The sequence below is a fragment of the Canis aureus genome, chromosome 2 (assembly GCF_053574225.1).
Source record: "Canis aureus isolate CA01 chromosome 2, VMU_Caureus_v.1.0, whole genome shotgun sequence".
Lineage (NCBI taxonomy): Eukaryota > Metazoa > Chordata > Mammalia > Carnivora > Canidae > Canis > Canis aureus.
The window spans coordinates 24091503-24109060 of NC_135612.1; the positions used below are offsets into that span (position 1 = coordinate 24091503).

The 17558-nt window shown below is 37.3% G+C and overlaps 1 protein-coding gene and 1 long non-coding RNA gene across 4 annotated transcripts in view; one reads left to right on the forward strand and one right to left on the reverse strand.

Annotated features, from left to right (window-relative positions):
* Positions 1-17558, forward strand: part of EDIL3 (EGF like and discoidin domains 3) — a 389979-nt gene that overhangs the window by 330101 nt on the left and 42320 nt on the right. The gene's annotated exons all lie outside the window — the stretch shown is intronic.
* Positions 1740-11046, reverse strand: LOC144294240 (uncharacterized). 2 transcript variants are annotated; one of them, XR_013361701.1, is made up of 3 exons: positions 10689-11046; positions 9319-9422; positions 1740-4022 (listed from the first exon to the last, which is right to left on the reverse strand). It is a non-coding gene; the product is annotated as an uncharacterized LOC144294240 (long non-coding RNA). The 2 variants fall into 2 exon arrangements; XR_013361700.1 differs by lacking the exon at positions 1740-4022 and having other exon boundaries at positions 9276-9422.

Genomic DNA, 17558 nt, shown 5'->3' on the forward strand with positions numbered 1-17558 from the left:
AGCTTTCCTGGTTATTCCAACTATGACACAGCACATCACAGGGAGTGAGGGGAGCCAGGTACTGATGGCATTTTAATGATTCTTGAGAGTAGAATAAGATGAGTATGAAGCTAAATGTGAGAGTCAGGACAGCTGTGGAGACATTTACTGAGCATTTTCTTCATGCCCCTCTGGCCCACCATTGTACTAAACCCAAAGAGATTAGAGAAACCAAATATCCCTCCTGCCATTAAGAAAATTAGTCTGCTAGGGGAAAAAGGAGTTAAAATACCAGAAAGGTGTCTCAAACATCAGCTATTCATGAAATTCATCAAGGATTTGTATACTTGTCTAATAAAGCAGACATCATGTTGAGGCAAATGTTGCAGAGAAACATCAGATGTAAGAGTCTCAACATCCAGATGTAGAGTCAGAATTTATACTTAGAAAGATGTCAAACAGTGCAAGTTACTATATGATGATTGCCTACTGCCTACTTTAGACAACCAGACCTGAAGAGCTCCCAAAAGGAAGACTATGGACTTGGAGTAACCAAGGCTTCAGAGAGGAAGAGGGATTTAGTTAGACAAAGATGACTAGGGCCAATATATGCACAAGTAAATCAGTGACTTCTCCCACGGACAACTTTTCACATGATGGTCAAAGAAAAGTGACATCTATGATGACTCAAAATGAAATAAAACAGACCTTCTTTGGGAATGTGTTATTTATTCCTCTGGATTCATACAGAACCTTTCTTGGAATTGGCACAATGTATGATCAATACTAACAGATGACAGAGTAAGTAACTATTGAAAAGAAAACAACAGAATGAATTCACTTTGTAATATTTGTAATTCATGTCATATTACCCAATGAGTGCATGCTGTAATTTTTTTCCAAATCATGCCTCGTTATATATTTCCTGTCCAATGAATGCAGTCCCTACATGTATTACATATTTATTTTTAAAACAGAACTTTAAAAAACCTTAAAATGTGCACTGGTATGCCACAGTGTGTTTCTGTTCCTAAACTTTTTAAATAAACCATGAATTTTAAAATTATTTTGATCCTCACAGTTTTGCAAAATAAATATAGGGGCATCTGGCTATCTCAGTTGGTAAAGCATTCAAATCTTGATCTCCGGGTCATGAGACAAGCCCCACATTGAGTGTAGAGCATACTTTTAAAAAAAAGAATAAATATAGCTGTCTGTGCAAGATACTTCCAAATCCATAAAAGTAACTCTGGAAATGTGATCCTCATAAAGTCACACAGTATTGTTTATACATTTATAAAGTGAAATTGTCTTTACAGTGAATAAAATAATAATAATTACTCTCACTAAACTATAGACCATACTGAAGAATAAATGGAATAATAAATGGAAGGAAGGAATAAATGGATGTTATCAGTAACAAAGCCCTGTATAGAAGCCTGACACATACTATGATACCTTATATTTGTACAGCAATTTAGATTTATAAAAAGAATACTGTGAATCTTGACAGTACAACTAGATTGAGTGTGAGGGCAAATGTAGAGTGAGGACATCCATAGAGAAAAGATTTATTGAACACTTTCTGTACTGATCCTCTTAAAAACTCTGTGGAAGATGTTGGGCAAGTATTACACTCACCATTTTGTACATGTGGGAACTGAGACTCATGATGGTTAAGGAGCAGGTCCAAAGTTACAGGTTACTTAGAAACAAAGGAAAGATTCAAGCCTGCATCCTCCAACACTCACATCCAGTGTCCCTCCCACAATGCCTGCAGGTAACCAGCCTCTATGGAAGCTGAATTTCTGCAGGGCTCACACACAGCTTTCTTCCATGTGAATAAAGTTTTTGAATAATTTTAAGTAGGCTTGAATGACAAGATGACATTGTTGAAAGGGCATAGACTTTTTTCCCCCTCGGTTTTATTGAGAAAGGGCATAGACTTTTCAACAGTAAGGTCAGGGTATGAGTTCACATTCTTCACACAAATTCTGACCCTAGATAGAGAAATTAGTCTCATTGTGATTGCATTGCCTCATCTCTTTATTTTTAATTTTTTAAAGAAAATATCTGTTAGTTACTTCATAGGATCCTTGAGAGGATTAAATTTGGCTTTGAATATAGGAAGAGATTTAACATAATCTCCTCTTGTTGTTGACTGCCTCTGGAACCAACACCTATCTTGGTTCATTCTTTGGCTCCTATACCACTACCTGAGTAGCCTCCAGTGAGAAGAATAGCCATCTTGAGGTTCCTGGGTAGCTCAGCTGGTTGGGTGTCTGACTCTTGATCTCAGCTCAGGTCTTGATCTCAAGTCATGAATTTGAGTCCCATGTTGGGGCCCCCAAAAAAAAGAAGAAGGAGGAGGAGAGTAGCAATCTTATGGAAACTAATAACTCCGTAACAAATGGATTACATGTATCCAGATAACAAAGACTATAAGTGCCACACCTTTACCATAATAAAACCTGTAATGCTCTTCTTTGTTTTTTTTTTTTTGTAATTTTTCTTTATTTCCAACGTTCATATTTTAAACCCCCAGAGCATCTTGTATTTCTGCCTTTCTTTGAGCCAAGTATAAAAATGTCTATTTATCCTCCTTACAAAAATAGCAAGCTTTGGAAGTTCAGGGATTCTGGCCCAGTGAGGTTTAATATAAAGCAAAGTAGACGAGAATTTAAGGTACTTCAGTTTCAATCTTAGCTTCATCAAAAAGTATAAAAATCTGAGGCAAGATCTCACTTTCTTTATTTTTTAAATAAGCAGGTTGGACAAATAATCTAAGACCTTTTCAGCTCTAATAATCATCTGATTTTTAAATCACCTATAATCTCTTGTATCTCTTAATACAAAGCCTTTGCACTCAATTAATTTTTTTTCAAATTAGATGAATTACGGCACCCATCAATATGAAATACAATAGAGAATATAAATTCAGAACATTAAAACTTCCACACATTTCACAATACTAGGATCAGAATAAGGCTTTACAGAAAGAAGACAAAGAAGCAGGATGGACTATAATTGTTCGAGCTAACCAGGGTTTAGGTATGCATACAGATAAACCAGACTCATGCTGAACTTTGGCCTAAACATTCTCCTTTGGCTAGAAAGCTCATCACACACCATTTAGAGCAAATTTGCTCTACGAACTGTAACACACATGGTAATAAGCAGATTTATGAGATGACAAAGGTATAGAAAAATCGCTATTCTCTAGAAAAGCTGTAGTTCTTAATGAAAACTCTCAGGGCTATTGCTACAGTTTTAACATTTACTTCTTAAGAGCAATTCTGCTATTCATCCGAATACTTTTACCTCTTAGAGACTTCTCAGCCTGGTTCATTTTTTTACAAAAGTTCCATGAGTTTTTAGTACTGTTGAAAACCTTATTTTTCTCACTCGATTGCAACACCAAACAGCCATGTTCCTATGCATGTATCCAGGTGATATTTCTCACTCTGAATTGATAGTATACATTCTTACTCACTTCATCCCTGCCAAGGGGCTTTCTTCCTACAATACTAAGAATTTTGTTGGGGTAAACATGCATGTTTTGCATAAAAACTGTCTTATTTTTTCTTAATTTCTATTTTAGAAATCATTTTTTTATTTCATTGTTACTAAGTTACTAAGTGTATTCTTTGAAAAAACAGTAGAGCTATACCTAGAAAAGAAATTTATGAATAATTTCTACAATGAAAGTATAGGTCTGTGCCAAAAATACTGGCCTAAGAACCAGAGTTTAGCATTTCTGTCCAAGCTGTGCCACCTATTATGTAATAAATCCTTCTCATTCCCCCTTTGGACTAGATTGCTTGTGCCATTTATCCATCTCAAATGTTCCATTGTATTATGATATAGCTGCTTTTTTTTTTCTTCAGCTTCAATACTGTCCTTCAGAGCCCATATTGCTTCACTCACAAATAGTGTTTTCCATTTCACAGACAGCCATGCTCACAAGCTATACCCTGTTAGGTCCCAAGTGTACCACATACCAAAATCACTCCTCGGCTCATCCAACTGTCTGGTTCATTCATCTATAAAAGAAGAACAGTTTATTTTGTAATCACCAAGAGCATCAGGTCTACAAAACTGCTCCATGGTACAGAGATTACTGTGTATTCCGTCCAGCTTCCTTCTGCATTTAGCTGAAAATCTATAGCCAAAATTTGGGAGACCTCAATCTCTAGTATTATTTGATCATCCAGAATTCCTTATCTGTTTTTCAGTTACTTAGGGACTACAGCCAACTGACCCATAGATAGAAAAGTAATTTCCTTAGTTCATTTTCCTTTCATCTTCTTTTTCCTGGATTCTTGGTTAAAGTGGCATTTCATTTCACATTTTACTTCATTAGAGTCTAATTTTTAGCAACAAATGTGATCAAAGACTCTCAAAGTGATTTAGCAGTTCTAGACAATTGATATGGCAGTTTCATGCTCTTGGAAGAATACTGAAAGTAGCACATTGAAAAATCTTGGTAAGCATAATGGAGTCAAGATGTTTTGAACCAAATAAAATATTATCAATTATCATAGGTTAACAGAGCTGCTCTAATTATTAGGGCTCTAGAATTTGAAGCTTGGAAAGTCAAACACAATATAAGCAGGTGTGGCTATGGTTCTCCATGGCCCATTACAGGCAAAAGAGAGAAACAAACAAACAAAAATAGCTTTCAGTTTATCTATAATTTAAATCCATATGATGTAATATAACCAGATTGGCCAATTTTTCAACCAAATTGGTTGGCTTTTTTTAATTCCACTTGAGTTATTCCCCATAAAACAGCTTAGATATACAAAATGTTTTGTGTTCTGAAAGATATATCTGTCTTGCATTATTCAACTTGTATAAACATATACTTTAAACTTTAATAGGAATATCTACTTACACATACCATGTTCTTCTTTCTTTACTACTGTATCCCAGCCTTCAGACATGATTAACACATGGTTGGCACACAGTAAGTCTGTTAAATGATAGAAAGAATGAATAAGTGAATGGGGTGTTTATCTCCTATTCCTCAATGTGTCTTCATTTAATATATTAACAATTACTTCCCACACAGAAAGAATCTCTATAGTTGGCAGTATAATATTCCTGAAGCCTTTTGATAAATTTCAAATAGTTTCAGTCTTCATGAATAAAGAGTTATTTAAAAAAAAAAATCTGTCACCTATCCCAGCTCTTAATTACTCCAGCTCTAAATCACAGACCATGCTTATGACATCAACTGAGATCTCCTAAAAGAATGGCACTTTTGTAATGAACAATACCCATTATTATTTTTGGAATAAAGGTTTGAAATTTAATTTTTGAAGTTATTTAATGGATATTGTGCTTGTGTATGAAATTATTTAGAATGGAAGGTGTATTTTTTTCAGTTTTTGTTCCTAGAAATAAAATAAGTATAATAGCTTACAAATTCTTCCCTGAAAGCATAGAAAGGTTTTATTACTTAGAAATTATATTTGTAAAACAATTTAAAACATTTTTTAGTTCTTTAAATCTGCCAGCCATATGTTCTTTAATTAGGAGGAGACTCTAGTAAGATTAGAAGTGCACATTTTACTGAACACAGTAAAATCTTCATATAAATGGAAATGTACTTAATAGATTTTATATATTCAGTTAGAGTCATGTAAAATGAAATCTATTTGCAGGGTAATAAGTTTGGCTTCTTCAATCAGGAAAAAAAAATTAAATCCTATCTGGAAGGATTTGGAATTTCTTTGATTAGTTTATCAGCCTCCTTAATAGTTTAAGATAGAGTAATTACAATTTTCAAATATGCCTTAAACCATGGAGAATAGCAAATCGAGAAAATATTTACAATTGCCAGTGGAATATTTTTGATCCAATGGTAAACTAGTCCACTCTGCTGAAAATCGATATAATTTTCTAAAATGTGTGGTTTAACAAAGCCTTGGTACAGTCAGTATTAAGTCAGTGTTACTCCAAACACCACTGTACTGTATTCCTAACATTAGCACGAATATTCTCTTAAATCTAAACATTTTGTTTTATTGCCTTAATACTTGTCACTTGAACTCATAATGAGGTCAACGTCCTGCCGCTTGGGCTGCACCCTGACTGGTGACAGGCCTATAGATAGGGTTAACCAATTGCAGTCGTAGGCAAAATGCTAGGGTCTTCATAGAAGCTGTATTTGGTCTTTACAAAAACTTGAAAAATAACTGTCATCGTTGCTACTTACACGTGAAAAGAGAACAACAACAACAACACAAGTTTAGAGAGGGAAGACACGTGCCCAAGATGGCCCATTTAGCAGTTCAGGACAGATTTGCTCTTCTAGCCAGTCCAGGTCCAAGTCCACCTTCAAATCAACATCCTGTTTCTACAACCTATCATGCTGACCCTTAGGAGAGTCCTCCCTGTCAGATCTTCCTTTTTTCAAATCCTTCCTGAAAAGATGGATATGAATAATAACAGTGTATGCAATCGACATTGACTGAGCACATTCCATCATGCTAAACACTGAAAACTGAGGGAAGACTAAGATAGATGAGACTCCTGCCCTTATAGAGCTTATGTCAAGGTGAGAAAGATGCCAATTAACCAAGTATTTAAATGGGTAATAATGCCAGGTAGTGAAAAGTCCAATACTTTTGGACCCAAAACAGGGGCAAAGTGATAAAACTGTGTGAATGGTGTGGGGGGAGGGGGGATTGGGGTTGCTATTTTACATGGGGTGGTCAGAGGACCTACTCTCTAAGGCCTAGAAAGTACAGTAAGTACTTGAATGAGGTGAGGATGCAGGTCATGCAAATTAAGTTCCTATGGAGAAAGGCAAAAGTGAGGCCCTGCAGCAGGAATAAGCTTGGTGTAGGGGATCCCTGGATGGCTCAGCGGTTTAGCGCCTACCTTTGGCCCAGGGCACGATCCTGGAGTCCCAGGATCGAATCCCGTGTCAGGCTCCTGGCATGGAGCCTGCTTCTCCCTCTGCCTGTGTCTCTGCCTCTCTCTCTCTCTCTCTCTCTCTCTCTCTCTCTCTCTCTCTCTCTCTCTATATATATATATATATATATCATGGATAAATAAATAAAATCTTTAAAAAAAAAGGAATGAACTTGGTGTATTATAGAAAAAGGCAGAGGAACAAGTCAGGGACACACTGTGGTTGGGGTGGGAGAGATGGGCAGGACCCAGGACGTACCAAACCACATGCTTTCCTTTCTGTGTGATGAGAAGTCACCAGAAATTTTTTAAACAAGGAAGAAGTAATCTGGCTGTCTTGTTCCTAAAAGATTACTTTGGCAAGCATGAAGAGAATTGACTATGGCAGGGCGGGAGTAGGAGCAGTGAGACCAGTGAAGATCATCTAAGAGAAGAGTTCAATAATCAGGTGAGAAATGTGAAAGGATTTTGAACTTGGGTGAGAGCATGGAAATAAGGAGAAGTGGACAGAGTCCATTTAAATTTTGAAGATGAACTTACATGATTTGATAGAATGAATGTAGAGTTTGAGGGCAAAGAGAAATCAAGTTGTGATTTCCAGGTGTGGGGCTGATAACTGAGATAGAGAAGATGAGGGGAGGAGCAGGTGTAGGAGTCTGTGGGTTTCCAGGCAGCAGTAATGCAGTTGGCTAAAGAAGTGTAAAAACATGGATGATATGAAATGTCACTAATGGCAAAGGGTATGGAAACTAAAGGAAATGTTACAGAAAGCAGTAGGTAACACTGATGCTAGAGTCAGAGGTTTGACTATGCCAGGGCCCCAAGGTTCTCACTTAGGATGTAGATGACAAAGGTATCCTATACGGATGTGATGTAGGCTCATCTTTTAGGGGGCTTGTTGTATCCCATCACACATATGACTTCCCTCCTTTTTTTGGACACTCTTGCTATACTCTGTCTGCTCACTGGAGTGTATTTACTTTTGACTGGCTGAAGTCCAGGTTTACTTCCCAAAAGCTTCCCTCAGCTTCCCCAGGCCTCACACCGGCCTGAAATTCTCCCCCATAAGAGGGGGAATGTGACTGAGCTTGAGTGTAAACTGCATATTAGACAGCCATCTAGAAAACCCCTGATGCCAACAGATGCCAGATTTATTCAGTTCACGAGGAACATACTGGAACTGGTAACACAATGAGGGATGTGATATATATTATGAAAAAAAAGAAAAAAATAATTGATATAATGCCTGTGCTTTGTAAACCCAGAAGCACAAAACAGCAAGTACACAGAATTATTAACATTAAACAACACCTGTGAAACTAGACAAGAATATAAAAGAAACTATCTTATGTTTGTAAACTAATGACAACTCAACATTAAACATTTGAGGGAAGCAGAAGTTGTGCGGAAAGGTAATGTGGGAAAATTAACAATAGTTTTGAAGGAGAGGAGATAGCAAAGAAGACAAAGCTGGGGAAAATGAGCAAAGTGAAAGTAGAAATTGCAAGCAAAATATTACAAAGAATGAGGTTATATGAATAGAAAAATGATAGGAAAGATGTCCCAGACTGCTGACTAAGAATCACATAGGAGTAATCATAAGAAGTAATTTTGATACAAACATTACTCAGAAAGACATACTCTAGGACTCAGAAAAAGGAAGAAACGGGAAGTGTGGATATTAAACATTAGATTTCAAACACAGCCCCAACTATAATCCTGAAAAGTAAGTATTTAATGAGTTCCTGGGCGGCGGGGGCCTTGCTGTTCTAAGCATGAGCCCCGGCATCTGTCAGGCTCTACTTTGAGTCCCAGCAAGGCCACCTGCTAGCTATGTGACTTGCATGAGTTGCTTAACCTCACTAAGCTCAGTTTCAGCCTTTGTTGAACAGAAATAATTATGCCCATGCTAAGAAATTCTTGCTCCTGAAATAAAGAACTTAGCAAGGAACTTGGCCCTGGGCCTGAATTGGTGGCGGTGTTGTGCCGTCTGGCCCCGAAGCAGGGACAGTGTGGGATCTGAGGACTCTCCTGCCTGGTCAGTGGAAAGTTCTTCCTTTCTACCACCGACATGTCTGTTTACAGTCTTCAGCAATTCCTAGAGACCATCCAGCGCCCAGACATCTAATTCCCCTTTCCGAAGGTTTGCACTTTTATCACGGCTGATGCCGTTGGTTCTTTATTCTTGGCATTTCTCAATGTCATTAAGTTCTTAATACAAATGTTAGTTTAATACAAGTTCTTAATACAAATGTTAGCCTCATTAAGTTGAACATCAATCTACCTGGAATTTTGCTTAATTGCCTGGCGATAATAATATTAATGTACCCAGAATATTTCTACAGATAATCGTATCACAGATTGACCATGACTTCAACGTGTTAAAGGCATTTGTTCTTCAAAACAAAGGCTTACTGGGGTCCAGGGGGTGAAAATGCTGTGTCATCACACTGAAGTCTGGATCTTCCAAGCTTGGAAAGAAGGTTGGGAGATCCCAGCACTTGCATCTGTCCTTGGTCCTGTGTAGCACATGTCTTCAGGTTAATGATTATCATTTCCATAATTTCCTAGTTATGATGTTTGCATAATGTGAACAAACTCAAAAATAAGCCTCATTAAGCAGAATTTCATAAAGAAAGTTGCTGTCTTTATTTTTCCCATTTTGAAAAAAAAATTTTAAGTGAAACCAAACAACTTGGGTGGGCCCATCAAGTTCAGATGTCTGTATTTAACAATTCCTGAAGCAGCTTTTTAAGTGGGACTCCATTGATATATCCCCACTCTTCTCTTTTCATTAAGTCAACTAACTATTCATTACCTTCACTTCTTCACATCCCTCTAACCTCCTACTCTCTCTTTTACCCATCACTTCTTTTTTTTTTTTTTTAAGATTTATTTATTTATTTGAGGAGGGGGAGAGGCAGAGGGAGATAGAATCTCAAGCAGAATCCTCTGCAGGGCTCCATCTCACGACCCAGAGTTCATGACCTCAGCCAAAACCAAAGTTTAGTCATTCAACTGACTGAGCCACCCAGGCAAATCCCCCTCCCCCATCATTCCTTTCTAAACTACTTTCAGAAAGGTCATATCAGCAATAAGATTTTACATTTGACATAGTTCTTATTGTGTAAATAATCCTAGGCTATTTTTTCTTCTCATCTGATCCTTTCTGGTATGTTTTTAGGGCTATTCTATGTGTTCCCCAGCTCTCTTTCTTGTGCCTTCTTTTCCCTTCAAATTACATTATCTCCCTGGGTGATATAATCCTCTCTTAATGCTTTCTTAACAACTCTGTTGGGGAACTCCAAATTCTTAGCTCTAGGCCGATATATATCCGAGGACCACTAGATATCATCACTCTTATGTCCTACAGATTTTTTTCAAACCCAACCTGTTGAACAAGTTGTCTACCTTTTCCATCCAAATTCAGTCCTTATTTCCAGGGATTGGTTTCACCAATTACCCAGACACCCCCACCAGAACCCCATGCCCTGGGAGTGTCAGGGATTTCTCCTTCTGCCTTACTCATAGCCTCTCCATCTCCTGTGTTCAATTAATCGCTGAGTCTGTTAAATAGTTTCACATTACTATTCCTTATGCAAGTGTGCCCTTCTTTCCAGCCCATTGCCACTGCCAGATTTAAATCACCATCCTCTTCCCCTTTAGCTACCACAATAGGCTTCTCATTTTCTTCTGCTTTCCTACTTACTCTCTACCAAAAATTTCTCCAAAGAGCAGCTAAAAGGATCTTATTAAAATTTAAAAATGATCCCCTTGATCGTTACCTTGTGGAAGGTCCAATTCCTTCATATGTAGCATCCTATTATTCTGCAACCTCTGTACACTTCTCTTGCCTCATTTCCAGCAATCTGTCCCATTATACTGCCTCTGGCCACACCAACCACTATGCACCTACAGTTCTTAGAACAAGGCAAGTTCTTTCTGCCTTGAGCCTTTTTGCCCATGTTGTTCCATCTGCCTAGAAGGCTGTCTTCTTGCCTATTCCCTTAGGCCACTTACAAGTTGTCTTCCAGAACTGCTTTTCAAGCTTTAATGAGCATAAAAATCACCTGAAGATCTGGTTAAAATATAGATTTGTCTTGATGGGTTCAGGCTGAGGCACAAGATTCTGTATTACTAACAACCGTTTCTAGATATGATAATGCTCTGGTGGATTCCATTCTGACTAGGAAGATTCTAGAACTCACTTCAGATATCACTTATTCTAGAGAGACTTCCCTGATCTCTCAGCGTCAGAAAGTTGCTTTTTTTGGTAACCTGTGGAACATTCCCACATACCATTAGCATTCATGATCCTGCATTGTCATTGCCTATTTATTTATGCTTCCACAGTCTGTTGGACTGACAGCATCATCATGCATCACAGCGTACCCAAAACCCTCTGGATCTTCTGCAGTGTGTTACATACTGATATTTCTTCTTGCCCTCACTGCTGCTCTGTCTACTTCTTGCTCAAAAAACAAATACGCCTTCATCACGTGGGCAATGTGGGCACTCAGTTGGAGAATATGCACTTTTTTAAATGAGGAAAGCATGTCTGGCACCATCAGTGTCTTCTGCTGCTTTGGCAGCTATGTTCCCTCTGTTGTACTGTGTTCTTCCACACAGTGGGATGAGAGGAGGGATACTTGAATTTTCTTTTAGAGTAGATTCTTTCTGCTTGAATACCAAAGTGGAAAACATAGCTATAATTATCCAGAAATATAGGCATCATGAAAATTCTTGCTCAGTACTGTAGTGTGAGATTTTACTATTTAATCATTCTGTGTCCAATATTATTAGAAAGGTTTGCCGTTGTCCAACGGCACTTACATAATATGCTAGCTGATATGCTTGTAGGAACAACTAAATTTAATCAGAAACACCTTGCTCTCTTTTCATCTAGATTATTCATCTCAAAATATCTTCAGATTTACCAGGGATCATTAAATTTGACTGCTGAAATGAAAGAAGCTTAAGATTACTCATAAACAGGTCAGGGGAAAATATGAACTTAGTGGCTATACTTTATGCTTCCTAATTGATCAATTACAGAAGCTGGGGTAAATTTAGGGTACACATTGTCTTAGCTCATTATGGATAAAAATATGTCTGTTGAGAACCTAATCAGAATCGTAGCCTTGCTTACTGGGTAGGAGGGAGAATGAGCCTTCATAAAAGTTACAGCATTTTCTGTTCTCAGTTGGAAATTTTGAGCTGGAGAGGAATAGGCAGATGAATAAAACATGGTAATGGAATGTAATAAAGCAGAAATTGAGACATATCCACTAAGTAAGATCACAGATAGCATACAAATTTCACTGACCATTAAGACGACTCGTCAGGCAAGATTGTGATATTTTTAATCCCCAAAGTGATTATATGATAAGTCTACAGAGTTTGGATTTTATTAAAAATTTTAAGAGTATATGAAAATGGATTAAAGTTTCAACTTCCTAGGTTTGACATTCATTTTTAGCACGTAACAGCTCACCAGTTTTAATGATTATTGCCAGATAATTCTACTCTTTAGACCAATATAGAAATAACTTTGCAAATGGTTCATCAGTTGTATGCCAGATACTGGTGTGGGGGCACTATATATAGAAAGTAACATTCATGGAATAAATGCTTCCCTTAGGACCCCACCCTTCTCCCCTGAAACATGTGTTCGTATATAAATGTAGTGACTCCTAAACCCTCCCAAACCCCCCCTTACCCCTGTGCTCGAGGGTTTGCTAGGGTACTGTAGATTCCTAACATAGTGAAGGTTGTCTCCAGGATTTTAAAAAAAAAAAAAAAAAAGTGTGTAGATACTACTGTTAAGAATTAAAATGAACTTAAAATGTCACAGATTTTTGAAATACTTATTTTGCCATGTCTTTTATCAACAAATAGGTATTATAAGTAAAACTACTTCTATAAAAAAAAAGGCGACCCAACCTGTGTGTGTGTGTGTGTGTGTGTGTGTGTGTTTAATCTTACTTGGCCCTGCAGTGAAAGAGACAGTATCTTTCACCTACCAACAGTCTAGAGGAGTTCATATAAGATATGAAGAAATAAAGAAAGGAAGTAAGTAAGAAGTTAAGGAATTGTGGAATACAGAGTTTTTCACAGAATTATATTTTCTAATTTCACCAAATTCTAAGTAATTCCAATGAGAAACAAGTTTCCTTGAAAAACAAAATGAGAAATGTTTTTCTCTGCACATAATTTAGGTGGAAATACATCCAGTAGATCCAGGTTTTCTCTCCAGGCAAAAAGTAATTTGGAAAGAACTAAGCAATATGGTGTTGGTAAACACTGTTTCTCATAAAATGCCAGCCAAAAAGAGAATCTATAACAATTACCAAACTCCAAATGTAAGACTTTTATTCAGATCTTTCTTACCATCAGCCAGTATAGAAAAAAAGTTATTAAATGGGTGTTTTTAATGTAACTTACATTTATCGCCTGAGTATGGAGAAAAAAATGGAACTTTTAAAACAAGCTATTTTTTGCTAAATAAAACCTTTACACAATAGCCTGAAACTCTAGAATAATTGAAATGGAAAAGAAGCCATGTGAAATTGTTCCCAGTGGATTTCTCTAAGTTCAGTTTCAAACACTCTTCCAAAAAGTGACTTGATAAAGTAATCAAAATCTTACATCTTTAACTTAGTCTGTTGATGATATAAGTATAGCAGGTAGAATGGTTATTGAAAAACAGTATGGTTATCTGAATGTATGTGATAAGTTTAATACCTCCAGCTCTATGGAATGGCGTGAGAACTATTTGGCCCATAAAGGACATAAATACTTTAATCCAAAAATGATGGGATAGATAATTTGCAAGGTTTCCAACTGTGCCCTCATCCAAAGTAGCTCTGTTTATAATACACTATCACTACATTCCCCTTAAGGGAACTGTACATATTTATGTGTAGCTTTAGACTTTAGAATCGCCACGGACTGAATCAGAAGAGGAACATGCACAATATAAGTGATTACAGAATCTGTCAACGTGTTTTTAAATTGGTAGTTTTGTCATTGTGTTCCTCAGAACCTCAGGATCACCTTGGAGGTGTCAGGTACACAGTGGTGCTGGAGGGCAGAGGGGAAGATGCCACAAAGGAGTATAGGGCAGCCTTGCCCCCTCCCCATCCAATCTGACTAGTCCAGTTTACATTATTTTGCACACACATGTTCCACGGAAGATTCAGTTTGCAAAAGCAGAGTATGTATAACCTAGATCATGTTCAAAGAAATCATTCCTCATGTTGTTTTTCAAGGAAACTTGTTTCCCATTGGAATTACTTAAAATTTGGCATGCTTAAGTATCACTGGTTCAGAATTTAAGAAGGTCTTGTGGCAGGTAGACTAGTAGATTCAACAGCTACTCTCTGAAGATTCTCTCCAATCTTCCCTTAATGTGACTAAAAGATATCATTTACAGAATGAAAGGGCAAGGATTCGGATAAGAGAAAGTAGTGTACTCCTAGGGTTTCTTAATTTAATGGAGGCTAGAAGAGAATATGTGTGGTTTAAAAATAAAACATCATTTTGTCACATTACTTTGATTTTGCTTTATCCATGGGATTTACTTAAAATTTCAAGTATTAAGAAGAATGTAAAATCTTTATGTTCAACAAAGGGAGCCATGTATTTTATAAAGTCAAGAAATATTACCTTACAATAATCAAGATTTTGCTTAAGTGAAGTCTGTTACCACATGGGCTCTTTTATTTCTTCCTCCATGGAGTTTTTTATTCTAATGTTTCGTATTGCTGACTATTTTAAGATTCTTATTAGGTAAATTGAGTCTTGCAAAACAGCAGCTGGTTCCACAGATACTTCACAGTAGCTGATTTGGGTAGACACTTAATCTGAGCCACAATTTTAAAATTTCATGTTTGTACATTACTAACACAGAAGAGAATACCAAAATAAATAATCATTAATTAAAAGACCTCATTTTAACAATTCTGTAACTTGTAGAATAATATCACATATGATAATAATATAGTAAGGAACAATAATTATAACATTGAAAAATTAATAGATTCATGTAAGATAACTTTCATTTCACCAGGCTACACTTCATTTAAAATAATTTGATATTGAAAAAAGAGAAATATATGCAGATACCATTGTCTCTATTGATAAAGTAACTTAAAACTGGAACTGGCTATGAACTTAATGATTTGAATATAAGCATATTTGTCATAGGTGCTTGTCAAAATTTTCTTTTGAGCTGTTTATTTATTCACCTCCGTCTCTTGCTGCTTCGTTCACCAGTGTCTAGACGGCAATGTTTTTGAATCTTTCATTCAAAAGATCCTTGTAAGAGCATGTATTAGGAAAGACACTTTTGAAAAGTAGGAATGTATTTAGTCTTAATTATGAGGGTTTCTGGAGCATATTGTCTAAATCAATTTGACAATGGGCAAATCAGTATTTTGCTTTACCGACATCTATGGAATAAGTATAGATTTTTAATCTAAAGAATTCATAAAGCAGACTTCTGGACACAGTGATCATATTCTTTCAATTCTTTGCTGTTATGAATTATCTTGGAGTTACACATGAAGTCTACCTACCTGTAGGTGCTTTTCTAGGTCCTTGCTGGGAGCTGCTGTCTAGAAATGTAACACTGTGAAAATAGTATGTATTATCTACCATCATCCATGCATCGTTGAATCCCTGTGTGTTGCACCTGCTAAGCTTTATGAAACCTCAGAGGCAAACTAATAGATTGCAGAGCGTAAAATGGAAATCATCTGAATCCACAAATTTGCCAAATGTGGATGACAAATAGTTTTGCTGAAGCAAGGGCTGTGTGAGGACACCATTCTGACATGGGGAACTTTGGGGAGAAAGGCATTTCTCACCAAGACAGCAGGAGGAAAGAGAGCAGTGGGAAAACCCACGTTCTTTGAGAAGGGTGGCAGATAATCCAAGTATATGTCAGGATCCTGCCAAAACTTAAGAGATGCTATTTGTAGCTGTGGCTGCGACTCCACACAACCCTGTTTTCCCTCAGACCCTGATGCTGCCAACATCAGGGTGTCCAAATACTGAGCTCTCTGAGCTGCTTACCTCATGGCCATCATTAATTGTCTGTGAATGGCCCACAGACTCTGATTGTGTGTGAGGTGTTGGGAGCGTGAACGTGTTAACTTTCATAAGGTTCATATGAATTTAAATAAAAGTGAGAAAATAAGAGGTGTGATCAAAGAGGAAAAACATGTTGTTGGATGAAGTTTGGAAGCAGATGGTGAATCGATGAGGCGGATACAGTAAGATAGAGTGATTGGTTACCAGAAAGTACATCTAGCTTTTTCTAGTTAAAAAAAGATTTAACTACTTCATTATACTTTACCCCTAATGAAAAGACTTTTACAATGTCAACTCTCACTGCTTATGTTCTTACAAAATACTGTTTCTTGCAGTTCACCTAGGTAAGGCAAGGAAGGGGGAGCAGGCCAGTTGCTATAGAGATTCTAAACAAAGCTCTGAAAGTGGAATATGCAATATCAGGATCACATTTAAGAAGCAAGCAACGTAAATGTGTAATGGAAAGAAAAGCTTCAGGATCTGAAAAAAACACAGGATAAGCTGAAATGAATGCACTCCAAAGGTATCCCGTACAACAGCGTTTCACATTCCATTCACAAATATAGGTCTTTACTCTTCGTCAGTAATACGGAACACTCTTGTGCTAACCATGCCCCATGCCACCCTGTGCCCTTCGCTTTACCCATTTCCTTTTTGCTCTGTTACTTGCATTTTAATCATTTCACCAAGTTATCTTTTTTACTTCCTCCTGTTATCTGGTGTATTAGCTTTCTTTTGCTGCATAACAACTTACTGGAAACGAAAACAAAGCATATTTATTATCTTAGTTTCTGTGGGGCAGGAGTCCATGCATGGCTTATCTGGGTCCTGAACTTAGGGTCTCAAAGGATGCAGTCAAGGTGTCAAGTGATTTTGATTGAGGATAACGCTGCTCCCAAGACAATTCAAATTATTTTAAGATTCATTACCGTGTCGCCATATGAAGGCCCAGCTGTTTGGCTGTCAGTAGGAGGGTGCCCTCATGTCCTACAGGATACCTTCAGTGGTCGGAGCTCACATTCTCCTTCTAGAGGCAACTCCTAGTTTCCTGCTCTGGGGCTTTCTCAACATGGTCTCTGAACTTATCAAACCAGCTAGAAGAAACTCTAGCTGCAGTCTGCTAAGACAGAATCTTATATAATGTAATATGATCGAGGAACTGAAATCCCATTATCTTCGCCATATTGGTTAGAAGCAAACTACAGGTCCTGCCTGTATCTAGCAGAGGGGAATATAGAACAGTGTGGGCAGCAAGAAATTTGAAATGACTGTGGTGGTTACCCAAGAGTCCACCTACCACGTTTAAAGTCCATACTTGAGTCAAATACCTCTTACAAGATCATTTATCTCTTTAGCCATCCTATGTATCTTCCTGTGTCCTTCTTCCTTTCTCACTCAAAGAACTGATCCTACAGCACATTCTGTAAAGACTGAAGAGAGCCTGCAGGGGCACTCACTCTCCACTTCACAAAAGATAAGGAGCGATACACATTTCAAGACAGTATCAGCAAGGAAAAAATCCAAACATTCTTCTGGCTAATATATCTCCTCTATCTAGG